Source organism: Coenobita brevimanus, chromosome 101, assembly GCF_032717465.1.
Source record: "Coenobita brevimanus isolate Jiangsu-jjx chromosome 101, ASM3271746v2, whole genome shotgun sequence".
Classification (NCBI taxonomy): Eukaryota; Metazoa; Arthropoda; class Malacostraca; order Decapoda; family Coenobitidae; genus Coenobita; species Coenobita brevimanus.
Window position 1 is genome coordinate 29,603,156 of NC_137054.1, and position 12,953 is coordinate 29,616,108.

The following is a 12,953-nucleotide window of genomic DNA, read 5'->3' on the forward strand; positions in this document are numbered from 1 at the left end:
GCATCCTAGAGCAAAGGGATGTTAATCTCCTCCTGAGATAAACCCTAGAGATTTCAGCTTCTATTACACATTCCCAAATGTCAAACATAAAGTTCTAAAAATTTCATAACTTACCTAGCCTAAAATCTCACCCCAAAAACATATCCAATGGTGCGATATCATGGGCTGGCGTGTGATACCAGGAACCAGGCTGGATGATGTAAGATTATCAGTCCCTTAGTAACTTAGAAACTTAGGTGTTTCTAGACCCAACCCCTGGGAGGGTCCAGCACAAGCATTCAAAAACATCTGCATGATTTGCAAGTTAGTGACACAGAGCATTTTAAATTCAAATACTCCTTCCCCTGCTACCAAATGATTGGGTGTTGAATGAAACACACACCCTCCTCCTCCTCCTCCACCATCCACCTCTCCTCCACTTGCACACATGCATGTTTAAATTTGACAGACAATGAAATTTTTTTATACCTGTTACCATTCATATTATTTAGATAAAATCTATGTATCTATCAACTGCCAGATGCCTCAATCCCGTGAGGGGTGGCCACAAACAAATCACCTCCACACTGCCCTGTCCAATGACACTTCACTGACTTGCTCCCAGCTCACAGCCTCCTCTCTCATATACCTCTCCACTCCATCCCCTCACCTCATCCTTGGTCTCCCCCTCCCTCTCCCCCCCTCCACCTCACTCATATACACTCTCCTCGTTAGTCTCTTGCTCTCCATCCTCTCCAAGTGGCCAAACCACCTCAATGTATTCCTCCAAATGCTATCACATCCACATCCACACCATAGCATTCTTTCACTTCCTCATTTGTCGGCCTGTCTCTGCATGTAGCTCAGCATGCTCCTCTCAAATATCATTTCCATTGCTCTCATTCTTGGCTTGAGTCCTTCCAACAAGGTCCATGCTTCACTACCATACGTTATAGTTAGTATCACAATACTGTCATGCAGTGACTTTTTTACTTCCTTTCTCACTTCTTTGTTCCTTACTACTGCTTAAAAAAAAAACAGCAACCTTTCTTGCCTGCTGTACCCTTTCAAGCATTTCACCCTCTAAACTTCCATCCTTACTCACCACACTGCCCAAGTACTTAAACACACTTACATTTTCTATTTTCTCCTCATCCATCCTCACTATACATTCAGTGACTTCACGTCTCTCAAAGATCATAACTTTACTCTTCCCTACATTCACCTTTACATTCTGTTTCTTACACACAATCCCAAATTCATTCACCAAGCCCTGTAGTTCGCCTTCATCTACACTTAACAATACAGTATCATCTGCAAACAAAAGTACAGGGAGGTTCCAAACACTGCCCTCTCTCATTAGGGTTGCTCCAATATCCACTACCCTATCTTGTATCTCTTTCATAACCCCATCCATATACAAACTGAACAACCATGGGGACAGACACATCCCTGTTTCAATCCAAAATTCAGACAGAAAAAATCACTCAGTTCACTATCTACATGCACTACAGGCTTAGCACCCTCATATATACACTTCACGGCATTCAACAACTTCCCATTTACTCCATATATCCTTAACACTTTCCACAATCCTTGTCTATCCATCCTGTCATATGCTTTCTCCAAATTCATGATGCCGCATACAACTTCTTTACCTTCTCTAGAAACTTTCCTACTAAAGACCTAAGAATGAATATCTGACATACAAAACCTCTTCCCTTCCTAAAACCTCCCTGTTCTTCTCCAACTACTTCCTCTACCATTTCCCTAACTCTGTCAATAAGTATCCTACCGTATACTTTTCCTATTACACTAAGAAGACAAATGCCCCAATGATTACCACACACTTCTTTTTCCCTTTTTCCTTTGTAAAGGGGAATAATTAGGTATACCTGACTTCTAATCCTCTGGGACTCTACCTTGCTCCTGGCCAATCTGCACATCTTCCATATCCATTCTACTACTATCTCTCCCCCATGCTTCAGCATTTCACCACACACTTCATCAATCCCTGAGGCTTTCCCCATTTTGACTTTCTTCATTGCTTCCACTACTTCCATCCTACTGATTCTTTCCTGTCCTCTCACATCCCTCCTCCTCCCAGCTATTCCCCAGTCACTTATACTTGCATTACTTTAATTCTCTATGTTCAGCAATTCCTTAATGTGTTCTCTCCATCTGCTCACTTCTTCTCCCTTCTCCACTAGCAATATACCATTTTTATCTTTCACTCCCTGACTTACTTCTATATCACCCTGTTTAACTCTCTTTACATCTTTCCAGACCATTTTCTTACATTTCCTCCACTTTACACTCAAATTCCTTTCAAATTCCTCATCTACCCTCTTCTTACTCTCTCTTACTAATTTATTGCCTCTTTCTTCCTCTCTACATATAACTCTCATGTCTGTCTCTCAACTTTCTCCACGCCCCTGTTTCTCATGCACTCCCTACATGCTTTTTTCTTTTGCGCCACAGCCTGTATCACCTTTTCGTTCCACCATCCTGTTCCATGCACTCCCTTTCATCTTCTTTTCACCCCACGCACCATCACACATACTGCCCAGATTTATTCTGTGAATATCATGCACACACCTTCCACGTCCCCCATCTGCTCCAAATCACATTTACTCAATCACCCCTCTACTTCTCTCTTATATTCTGCCTTTTTTCCATCCTCTTGCAACCTTTCCACCCTCAGTGTATGGACTGCTTCCTCCTGTCCTTCCCTTCTCCTCCTCCATTTCATTTGAACCTTGATTTTCACCACCACCAAGTGGTGGTCAGAAAGTCCACTTGTAATGCCACAAAATTTAGTATTCATGTATATGTTTAGAGGTACTGTAATTTCTAAGTTAGATAGGGTGTAATCTGAATACTAGTCTATAAGGTTCCTGTCCTAAGTAGTAGTTCGTGTGTTAATGATCAATGTAGGGATAACTTTATTTTTATATGTATACATCTCTGTATCTATGCATAGGTTGTGTAACTGAAGTGTTGAGCTATGGGAGTAACGAATAACAGATGTGAGCAACGTCCCTCCCTTGCTTGTGCGTCGTTGCCGGGCGCCAAGTTTAAACCTTAAACAGAATAATAATGGGTATGCAATTCTTTCCATATCATTGTTGTGAAATGCTTACTAATGAGGCTGCTAGAATCCAAATATGTGAAATTAATAGTCAAAAAGGCCAAGATAATGTAGCTTGTGAGGACCAAATAGTCCCGCTTGCCTTAGCCGTCACTAGATGGCATAAGCTACCCCAAACTCAAGGCGGGATGGCAGTAAATTCAGTATTTAAATGTAGTAAGGATTGAATCTCAAATTTTCCCCAATTCAATCAAACGTCCTAACGTCATGTGTACTCTACTATATAAATAGTGAAGAGAATTAAACCTCACCATATCGCAAAAACACAGTCTCATTTGATCTGGCAGTGGCGTCCCTATGTGCCCGACAAGCCACATTCGCTACCCAGTCGTCGTGGATAACAGACGTTGATTCAGGTGAGCTGTACACATTCCTCCTTTCTCCCCCCTTGCTTGTTTAATCCTTACTTGTCGTGAACAATATGAAGTAATGTTGTTAAAGGCTTAACATAGAGATTCGCTACCCAGTCGTTGTGGATAACAGACGCTGATTCAGTTCACAGACACTGTGACTCTGGGGCGTGCACGAGGCCATCATGTGATATTGCCCATAGACTTGTCGTACACACACACTTACACTACCCATGAATAGTTTATAAACTGAATGTAGTAGAAATTGTATTATGAATCAATCAGGTGAACCTTTTTTTACAGTAGATAAGGTACAGAATTTTGAAAGTTAATATGATCATGTAATGGAAAGGCGAATTCAAACTCATCAACCGTTTTCTTTTCTCTTCTATTAATAGGTTAGGAATATTGGGAGTGTGGAAGTGAACTTAGTGGTTGTAAGAAAAATGTGATTTTTAAGTTGTTCCTTGAGACTAAACAAGCCCGAGTGATTATGAATTATTAGTGATTATGAATTATTAGTGAATTGTGTGATGAGTTTATACTGCCCAGACGAAATAGAAAAAGAGTGATTATTTTGGTTCGAGGCTATGCCAGCCCGAAAAGACAACTGATATCAATAAATGACCCAGTCTTGAGGCTATTGACGAGCCCAAGAATAACCGATAATAAAGAGTGTGGTGTGATGACCTCAGAAGTCACTATTGAATATTCAAATTGTTTCGCTTGGTAACAGTACTGTATGACTTTTGCCCAAACTATGGCTTAATTTACAACCCTTTTGCATATGATTAAAGGTCATGTAATTAAAAAATGTCTGTTGATTAACAAGTATAGAATTATTAAAGTAGAGTAAAGTATATGTAATTCTGATACCCAACCAAGGGAATTATGCCCTCTCACGCATAACTCACTCCCCTTCCAGTTCAAGATTCCTCCGCTTTGGGAACGACTAACACACGTGGTACTGACTTATTCTCGATTCGGCCAAAACTACAAACGCTACCAAAAATATCTGTTAAGCAATTAACCTTTATCATTCAAAGTCAAAGTGCTTCCCCCCCTTTGTTTTTACTGAGGTGAATACTTTATCAGTCATTGAGGGGAGACTAAGTTGAGTACCATTTGTATTATCAAAGAGTAAGTTAAACAGAACCAACAACGGTGGGAAATCCTATTTCTCACCGTTACACTACCAACAACGGTGGGATATATAAACAAAAAAATATATACGACCATTACACTGGTGTCAACCGGTGGGATAAAATATCTGGCATTACACACTCCCCCAACCTCTGTATGCTCTTGCATCCATTATACACCTTGTCATTCTATCATCAACACACACATAATCAATCACTGCCATCTGTTCATTCAGTTCAGCACCCTCCTTTCTCATCACTCGCCAAGTATACCTTTGGATCATTTTATGTCTAAAGAGAGTACTGGCTATCACCAACCCCCTCCCTGCACATATACAGGCATACCCCGGTATAACGATGCAATTGGTTAAGTAAAAACTCATCGTTAGGTGGGATATTGTATCTTGGGGTAGATTCAACATGTAAAGTATTGGGATGCATTTTTCAGCCTTGGGTTTCCCTTTCAACCAATTCTTAAACCCATCCAAATGAGTCCAAAAACAAGTTTAAAGCCAATCACAAAGGACTAACAACTGTAAAAGAAGCTAACCTAAGCCTAACACCTGTAAACAACTCATTAACACCAACAAATAAAATCTGAACATTATCAAATATAAGTCTAGAAAAAGTCAAGCTTAATAAACTGTGCCCCAAAATGTCAATGTTCACCCAACCTACAGCTAAAATACATTAATCTAAGTCTAAAAACAGTTTAAAAATCAACCTAAACACACAATTTAAGTCTAAAATATCATGAATATCGGTAAAAAAAAAAAAAAATCCAAACCCATCATTAAACTGGGGTCTGGCCATCATTAGGCAGGGTGTGGTGGTATTTCTACCCCTATCATTAAGCCGGGGTATCGCATCTTGGGGTATCGTATATTGAGGTATACCTGAATCTACTAGAGCACTGCCATTCTCATTCACTTCTGCAGGCAAACCCCACTCACCAACTACTCCATCCACCTTCACATTCCCTATTTTTTCATTCATACCTCCAATCAAACATACTCTCTCATTCCTTTCAAACTTTTCCATGCACACTTCCACATTTATCTAAAACTCTTCTTTCACTCTGCTTGAACGATCTTGCACTGGTGCATACACACATGCAATCGCCCACATTTGTATTTCAACTCTCAATCTTATCCACACAATCCTTAAGTCGACAGATCCATACTCTCTTATATTCTCCTTTTATCTCTTGCACACAACAATACACAATCCTTCTTTTGCCCTCTCATTCCCATCGACTCCTGCACATATAACCCATCCATAATTCAATTATCTTAGTCTCACCTTTCCATTTTGTCTCATTTATTCCTCATACATCCACTTTTGCATCCTCAAGCACCTGGACAATCTCTCTCTCTCTTTCACCTCATCATTCGCAACCCTTACATTCCACGTTGCAATCCATACCATGTCCTTTGTTCGGTCCTTAGTCATCACCTGTTGGTCGGTACTGGTCTGAGGCTTCTTGTTCGTATTTTTAGTTTGTTGTTTTCCGGGAACCAAACCATACGTGCTCCCTACGTGTCAGCAAGTGGGTTGGTGGAGGGTTAGAGTCTCTCCTCGTAGAACAAATAACTCAAACTCAAATGGCCAACTCTTATGGGATTATGGCATCTGGCAATAAATAGATATACTTTTCTGGGAAGGGACACTAGCTCTCTGCCAACCCACCACCTGTCACAAAGGGAACACGTGATGGTTTGTTGGAAGGTTACCAACCAGCGTTGTAAATGATTTCCTGGTTTACAGGAAATCATTTGGCTTGCCACTCAGTGTAGAGATACTGTACCCTATAACAGAGTACCGTTACACTAAGTGGGTGGATGAAGGGCTCCCTCACCTACCAGCTATTTAGATAAAATACTGAAGCAAAAATTATTTAAACTTAAAAAACACTGGTAGTGTAGATAAGATTATGGAGATCACACATGCAAAGTACAGTACATGAATAGAAATCCTCTGTAAATTATGACTCACAGGCTTCCACCCATGAGTTTGTGGGTTAGCTAAGCACTCAACTGCAAAGTCTGCCTGATAATTCCTTTTCAAAAATGTTCCACACAAAGACAACAGCAAAAAGAGGAAAGAAAGAGGTAAGTGATAACCTTGAAGGAAAAACAGAAGTAAACTATTGGACAATATTTTGGAGAGGGGTACAAAATGTAGAAATGAAGGTGCAATTAAAGCACTGTTATCAAACTCAATCCTTCCCAAGGGCCACACTTCAGTTCTACTGATTGTCTGCTGGCAAAGTCTGCCTAACCTTGTCGAAATCAGTGTAGGTATATAAAAGTTCATGGTGAAGTGAGATATATATATTACTTCAAAGCAAACATGGTTTACAGCTTTGTATGGTTTGGAGAAGTTCAGTACACCTTCTAACCCTTGCAGTGGTATTGGCTTCTGCGTGAAGTTTCTGATAATGTTTAATTGAAAATTTTGTGACAGATCCGTTCCATAATAAATTATTCAAATGCTATTTTTATTAATCAAATTATCAATAAATATTTCCTAACAGTGCTGCAATATTTGTTTACTTGGTCATATGACAAATTTTATGAGATTTTTCATTTGTTATTTCTCATTTTTTCGTAAGTCATAGCAGGCCGCTCTTTTCCTCTTCGAGGGCCACATGTGGCCTGCGGGCCACCAGTCTGACAGCTCTGAATTAAAGTATGAAAGTGTGAGGAATGAATGTGCAAGTAGACTTAATTCATCATCTTCATCATCATCATCACCTTCACCATCATCATCATCATCCAGACATCCTTTTCCACCCCAAGGTGGAGTGAGGTAGCATCCAGGGCCAGAAAAAAATTGACAGAATGAGAAACTAACTAATGTTTGTCCAGCTGAATGACCCATACTCCGTAAATCACTCATCACTAAAACCCCTGGATCCTGTATCCCCCTGGGGGAAAGAAAAAAAAAAACACATGTAGCTTCACACTGGCCAATCTGAAAATCAATACAATGACTTTCAAATCAGAGACTTCACCAGATCCTCTTTCAGAAATCCGCCACTAGGTTCGTTTCCGTCGCCCAGCTCTGAGGCGGGGTAAGCATTGAAAAAGTAGCCAGTGTGTAGTTTCTTTTTAATTCTGACACAAAGTAAAACACCTCAAAACATATTTTTCTCATCAGATTACTCAGATGGCATGATATGTTAAAAAGAAATTACAATATGGGAGCCCTTTGATTATATATAATGTATTACATGTGTCATTTTGTAAATTCAGCTTTCGTCAGTTTGCTCATCTCTGTAAACATAACACAGAGACAAAACCTAGGCAATTGTACTAGAACCATCCATAAAGCAAGATAACAGCGATTAAAATATTTGTCATCCGTTAGAACCCACAAAAGAAAATAGATTTGTAGCCACATATTTAGCAGCACCTTTCGATATGCTGCCCTGCCTAACGTATGACTTTTCCTAACAATACGGACCTGTTGGGCGTCTTGATCATCTTAGTAGCCAAAGTCTAACATAAAGAATTCTTTTAAATGTTTCCCTGGCTCCATTGCACAGTTTAGTAAGTTTACACTTCAGCTCCTCATACTCTGCTGTGGTTATAGTGTCATACCACACTGCTGTTTGTTTGGGTTAACATGGCTGATGCACCAACTAAGCAATCGTTCAGTACGTTATCTTCAGTGGAACAGCTTCCTTCTTTAAAGCATGCTAAAACACACACATGAGAGGACCTGGAGCGGTGGCATCTTCATCGTGGGTCTACCCCCCAGAGGCTGTCGAAGAGAAGAGGAGGACAGCATGGGGGCCAAACCACCGCAAACCCCCCCGGCCTCTCATGGGGCTCGAGTACCTGGGAGTGGCTTTGGTCGCCCGGATAAGTACCACACCTCCCAACACAACACACACAACAACACCGTTTTTTCTACACCGAGAAATGACTCCCCGGCTGTCATTTCTCGATGACTTCTTCTTGCCGGGGACATTGAGAGCAATCCAGGACCCACCAACAAATACATGTCCAACATGCTTAAAACCTATCACGTCGAGCCGATAGACATAGAGTTCAGTTCAATGCAATTCCTGCAAGAACTGGACCTGCACAGCACTTGCAACCAGAAAACATTACACAAACACCTGGACCTGCTCCTTATGCTTCTTCCCCCCACCCATCAACCCCCCTTCCAATCCTACTCCTACTTCCTTCACATCTCCACAGCCAAACCCACCGACCCTTCCCACACCATCCAGTTCCCTAACTCCTCCCATTCCAACCCATCCTAATGCACCTCAACCCTTACCTCTATCACATCCTCCTCCTACCCCTTTCCCTCCACCCGCACCACCTCCCCCCGAGCTGCAGCAGCCAACACACAACGCACACACAACATAAACATCCTTCAGTTAAACATAGATGGCATAAACTCTAAGAAACATGAACTCACAAAATTCATCAAACAACAGAACACACATATTGCCATCTTACAAGAAACAAAACTACACAGAGCACAGAAAACACCAACATTTCATAACTTCACCACCATTCGACAAGACCGGGCCGACGGCGGTGGCGGTGGACTCATCACCCTGATACACAAATCCATCAACTTTGCAGATACCAGTGCACACACAAAGTCACTTCTCCCCCCACATGAAACCAAAACAGAAATACAATCAATTAAAATACGCACTGGTAACAAATCACACATAACAATCACTAACACATACATTCCCCCCCAATCGTCCCCCACAGTGCCACACAATTACTCTCCACAGATACACCACATCACTAACATACCCAACATCATCCTGGGTGGTGATTTCAACCCCAAGTCGTCGGCCTGGCATGTCAACAACCCTGACACAGACAGAGGGCTGGTACTACAATCTCATCTTCTCATACTAAACAGTCTAGACCAACATATCCATATCCCACACCAAGCCCTCTTCCTCCCGTCATCTTCAGACATCACCTTCTGCTTCCCACACTTCGCCCCCACTACATCATGGAGAGTGGTCAAAACCCTAGGCTCTGATCACCTCACAATCATCATCACTACCAAAACCAGAATCACCCCAGCTGGCCACAAACACACACACACTAATTATAAGAGAGCCAACTGGGAGGCCTTTGTAACTGAAACAGAACAACATCTCGAAACACTAAACAGTACACCCATCACAAACATCAACACCGCTGTGCACACTTTCAATACAATTATACAAAATGCAGACAAAAGACACATCCCTAGAGGCAACAGAAAGAGACACAACCCCAACTTCACACCAGAAATTCAAGGTCTCATCAGACAACGGGACACACTGCGACACTCCCCAACACCCCATACACAAGACACCATACAACAAATACAAGAACTCAACACTCAAATAAACAATAAAATATCAGAACAGCAAACACTAAACTGGAAAAATTACCTCCAAACACCTGACCACAAAACAAACATTAGCAAACTCTACAAAACACTAAACAGCATCACACATTCCAACAGCAACATCACACAATCACATGCTGCCATCACAACAACAGACACCATACCCTCAAACAAACAACAAGCAAACACTCTCACCCCATATTGCATGCAAGGTCGATGTAATGCACATGAAATGACCATCAGGTATCCCTTTTGCTGCATCAGTAGTTTGACGCATACCAAATGATCACTGTTCTGACTGCTACTTTTGCCTCACTAACACCAAAGGGAATTCAGTGAAAACTTGAGTCCAAGATCAGGTATCCTTATGTACCTTCTCTAAGACAAGCACCCCATGGCCCTGGGCTTCCAGTTCCAGATCCTACATTAAGTACCACAAGTGAATCAGAGTCTAATGAGGAGGAGAGTTGCATGGATGCCGACACACAAGAAGATTTAGAGAGCAAGGAGCCACACCTCATCAGTCAGGTAGAGCTGCATGACTTTATAAGAGACCTTAACTCCCCCAAGGAGAAAAATGATTTCCTTGGATCTTGACTCAAGCAATGGAACATGCTACAAGGTGGAGTTTGCACCACCACCTTCCGTCACAGACATGAAAAGCTCTCAATATACTTCAGGATGGATGACATGATTTGTTACAGTTATGATGTTGTACCATTAATACAACACCTTTGTAAGTCTTGTCCTTATCAAAAAGGAAAATGGCTGTTGTTCATAGATTCTGGGAAGAATGCACTGAAGGCAGTCCTTCTCCATAATGGAAATGAACTTCCTTCTGTTCCCACTGTGCATGCCCATGGAATGAATGAAAGTTATGAAACTATGAGTACTCTGTTGACTGCTACTGGCAACAAAACACATCAATGGAGCATCTGTGAGGACCTGAAAGTGATCTGCTTGCTTCTAGGACTTTACCAAGGTTACACAAAGCACATGTGTTTTCTCTGTTCATAGGACAGCAGAGCAGACGCTAATCCTTACACACACAAGGAATGCCCAGTGTGACCGAAAGATATGACTGGAAGGTTCAGCTGTCTTATCAAATTTCTTGTTGACCCTGAGAAGATATTCTAGCTTCCACTTCATTTGAAACTTTGATGAAGGACAATGTGAAGGCCATGGATCAAGATGGTGCTGGCTTCCACTGCTTGCTAACGAAGATCCAAGGCACTGTATCTGAGACCAGAGTAAAGGCGGTTTTTTTCAATAGTCCATCAAATTCATTTTATACTCAATTATCAGGATTTTGTTAAAGAGCTTATCTGAGCTGGAAAGGGCAGCTTGGGAGAGCGTCATGTTACCACGAATTACCTAGGAAATTTTCAAGCATTGAATTATGAGGAGCTTGTGGACAAGATGTTGAAGAGTTACTATGCACTTGGTGCTCGAATGCCACTCAAGATACATTTCTTCCATTCTCATTTTGGACTTCTTTGTGCTTATTCTTGGCAATGACAATGATGAATGTGGCAGAGGGTTTCACCGTGAAATTGTCATAATGAAGAGCCGATATCAAGGCCAGTTCAATCCAGACATGATGAGTGACTATTGTTGGACTTTACAGTGTGAGAGTAATTGTTCCTACAAACTCAACATGCAGAGGCACTTCTGATATGCAAAAGTCATTAATAATGTTTTGTATATTGGTTTGTGCTTAGTATATGATATAAATTAAAGACTAAGATTATTATTTTTGTAACAATATATAGACTTACTGTGGTAGGTGGAGGCGCTCACCATCCACTCACTTGATGTAGTGTTGCTCTCAGGTGTCTGCCCTTTCCTTTCTTCCATCCTTCTTTCCTTCCATCCTCTTCTGTCTTTCTTTCCTTCATTCTTTCCTTGTCCTTCTGCTTACAGGTGACTTTACACTCCCTCCTAAGTCTTTCTTTCCTTCATTCTTTCCTTTTCCTTCTGCCTGTGGGTGACTCTACACTGAGTGACAATTCAAATGGTTTCCTGTACACCAGGAAACCATTTACTACGCTGGGTGGTAACCATATAGCCAAAGTTTGGCACCTGGTGGTTTAGTGGGTACTTATTGCGCTCCAGTCGGATTGAGCTGGTAAAGGTTTATATCCAAGGGATGGTTGGGGTTGATTGCTCATGTAATGCCACTCTGGGATGAGTGAGGCTGGTCACTCTCATCTCAAATGTCGAGACCAACTCCCTAGCCCCGGGCTCCTACGCTCCTCATGGGGCAACACAGGATTAGATGATGGATGGATGGATGGATGGACACTTGACGAATTTGCTTGTTTCACGGAATTTTCTGTCACTCATGATGTAGTACGTCAAGGCTACATGATAGCCAAATTTTAAGGTCAGTTTAGAAATTGGGGGTAACAAATTAGTTAGAAACAGGTGAGAATAAGTCAAAACCATTTTGGCTATTGGCCAGTGGAATTGTCTTACAGAAACACAATAAACCCCAAGGATATCTAATGAGTCCTTAAATTTTGATGAGTACAGTATATGGAGAATAGACAAAAACTTGAAAAATAGTGAAGTTATGATGTGGGGGTGGCTCTAATGAATGAGGGTGAGATTTGGAAGCTTCCGGTGTTGCTGTTTGCTGATGATACAGTACTGTTGAGTGAAGATGAATGGGAGTTGTAAGGTTTGGTGAATGAATTTGGGACAGTGTGTAGGAGGAGGAATCTGAAAGTTAATGTAAACAAAAGTAAAGTTATGGTGTTTGAGAGGAATGAAGCCACAGAGTGTGCAGTGAGGTTGGATGGTGAGGATATGGAGAATGTGAGGGCATTCAAGTACTTGGGTAGTGTGATGAGTAAGGATGGAACTTTGGGGGATGAAGTGCGTGAAAGGGTACTGCAGGGAAGGAAGGTTGTTGGTACACTGAAAGCAATGATGAGAAATAGG

The 12,953-nt window shown here is 41.4% G+C and overlaps 1 protein-coding gene across 1 annotated transcript in view; it reads right to left on the reverse strand.

Annotated features, from left to right (window-relative positions):
- LOC145414995 (protein MON2 homolog) overlaps nt 1-12,953 on the reverse strand; it is a 570,120-nt gene that overhangs the window by 430,326 nt on the left and 126,841 nt on the right. The window lies entirely within an intron of this gene.